Here is a 2,946-nt window from a genome sequence, read left to right as displayed (position 1 = left end):
TTATTTTATGTATGCAAAAAGTAAGTAAATAAATGAATTAAAAGATAAATATGATTAATAAATATGTTTGAAATGTAAAAAGGACAAACTGTGCATTTATAGCGTTACGTGCTGCAACCAAAAAAATATGCTTTAATCACAAGACTCCTTGAAGCTTTTGGTCCGAAACTAAATTTCAATTTTCTCTCATCAGACTCTCATCATAAAAACAGTTTTTGTGAGACATTCTGGATAGAATGTTAGAATACTTAAGTGTCAGAGGTGTAACCCATAAAAGTTTGTGGGATTTTTGCAAAATGATATGTTCAAATTTTAGTTCACAGCATACCAACAACAGTTAATGGTGAGACAACTTTACAAGCACAAGACTAGTAGTTACTTACTTAACACAACTTGAGAAGATTGATGCCGTATCTAATAGTACTCCTTTTTTCTTCTTCCCAAAAAACAAACAAACATTGACAAAGCGTAAGCTTAGAATTGTTGATTTTATGTATCATTTCCCACGTTTACGCTCTCACTCTATTTCACTTACTACTCCAGCACTCAAAAGGAACACACTGCATCTCAACAAAGACAGGCAGCATTACGTTCTTTTCGATTGAAGCTACCTCCAACATGAATGGCCGTAGAGAGAGATTGGGTTTCCAAGCCACATATTAATTTAATCATGCAGCATTGTTAACAGATGTCACTGTACGGCGCCTGGCCCATTGATCCTTCATCAGCATGTGTTACTGCAATCAATACCCTCATTAGTGAGCTGTCAGGGCCAAGGAAATGCTTAGTGAGAAGGCCTTATTCATGTTCGATTACACGGCAAGCACTGAGCCGCTGTCCAACTTTGGTGCTGGCTGAGCTTTCAGTGGGCTCTGGGAGTGTTTCACATCGCACAAGGGATTTCAGCCGAAACAAGAAATATGATTTAACATTTGTTGGAGTCTGAGAAATGGACAACGTTCACGCCGATTCTTCGGCTGATTGTAATGGAGTCTCAGGTGGTTTGTTGGATCAAGCAGTACACTTCTGCTGTGCACAGTGCTGTACACGCACATAAACATGCATGCATAGTTGGTTTTGTGAGGACACAGACTCTAGCAGACTGTGGAATACATTTACATACAATAATGTACATGTGGAATGAATACAAGCTCAGAACTCACAGGCATGTTGCATGCCCACATACACAAACGTATGTGCTGAAAAACAGTCTACTTGCAATAGTTTTTGGAGAAAACACTTTTATGTTGAATTTATGACCTGACACAAATCCTACCGATAAAACACATATTCCATCACTGTATAACCCTGCAAACCTGTATCCAGTATCTCTGTTTCTTATCTGACTCTGATCTGCACTAAATCCTTTTATCTCTATCAAAAATAATTTGATTGAATACCTTCAGGTTTTGGACTTTATACCTGAAGGCTTCTACTGTGTGAATCTCAACATGATCGGTTGTCTGGAGCAGATGTTTGCCTGGTCTTTTCTTGATGTTCGACTTTGAAGTTTCCTGATTCTTCTATGATAATAGCCAGGGCCGGTCCTAGCTATGGGCAATGTGGGCGGCCGCCCAGGGCGCATTCTCCGTGGGGGGCGCACGAACGCCCGAAAAAGCAAAAAAACGGTAATTTTCGATACCGCTCATTAAGTTAGCGGAGCGGGCGCCCCGGGAGCGGGGTGTTGACAAGGCAGAGGGGGGCGTCGGACAGACCGATGGGGGCNTAATATTAAACAATATATTATATATATAAATATAGTAACCAAATACATTTTTATTACCAGACAAAACCCAAGTGTCACAAACACCTGTATCCTCAGGAAATGTCTGTGCACGTGTATGTTGTACTCTTACTCCTTACTCTGCTCCTGACATTATCAGATTTGTGTATCTGCTGACATCCCTCTCTGCCCTCATGTATTTGGATTTCACTATTACTTAATAGCTGCTAATAAACAATTTATGCCACTTAACTGGGGTAATAAATTATATCCTGACACACGGTTGAGTAACCACCTTGACTTTCTCTCCCTCTCCTCTTCCAGTTGTGGAAAACAAAATACTTGGCGCTCATCCACAGACAACACTGAAGCCCATTATCTTCTGCATGCTCTCTATGGCAGCTTTGAAATGAGGAAAGTTCAGCGAGGCCTCTCTCTCTCGCTGACCAGGTATTAGGTATTGAATAACTGACCAGCGTGGTAATGAAATATGGATAGTGTGTTGCTAATGAAACATGGATACTGCTGCGGTACAGAGAGGCACAATCACCACCACATTTTGTAGATTTGTTACAGACTTTGCAGCAATTGCATAGATTTGATATCAATCAATCTGTCAGCATATAATGCAAATGTTTTAGCATTATTATAGTTTAATAAAACAGACATAACTTGTATGTGACTTGCATATGAGGAAATATCTCTGGGCGTCCAGAAGTTCCAAATGAGAGAAAGAGTTATAATGATAGATTGTAATGATATGATGATGGATTATATGGTAATTTAATACACCTGAAGAGGTCCAGAGGATTTAGTAGAGAGGGTAACATATGCATGTTTTCTGCTTGCACCAGTGCACATGTATGAACAAGCGTGCCTGCACAGACACACACAGTCCCACGCACAAATACCCTAACCGGCACTCACACACGTCTAAGGGAAACAAATGACTCTCCCTGTACTCCCCTCATACACACACACACACACACATTCACACACACTCCTCTGTGTGCTATCAGTCCTGTGTGTGTCTCCAGAGGGAAACTGTATCAGACAACAGAGTTCACGTGACCTGGGGAGTCAGCCTTCCTTAATCCTACTGTCAGCCCTAATTGGGCAGTCGGGGATTGATCTAGTATGCCCTCTGCATGTGTGTGTGTGCCCTAGATGGCCTCAAAGCTGAAGTTCGTTTTCAGATGGACTCCTGACTGCACAGTCTAGAG

This window comes from Larimichthys crocea, chromosome XIII (genome assembly GCF_000972845.2).
Source record: "Larimichthys crocea isolate SSNF chromosome XIII, L_crocea_2.0, whole genome shotgun sequence".
Taxonomy (NCBI): Eukaryota; Metazoa; Chordata; class Actinopteri; family Sciaenidae; genus Larimichthys; species Larimichthys crocea.
This window is presented reverse-complemented; position numbering follows the sequence as displayed.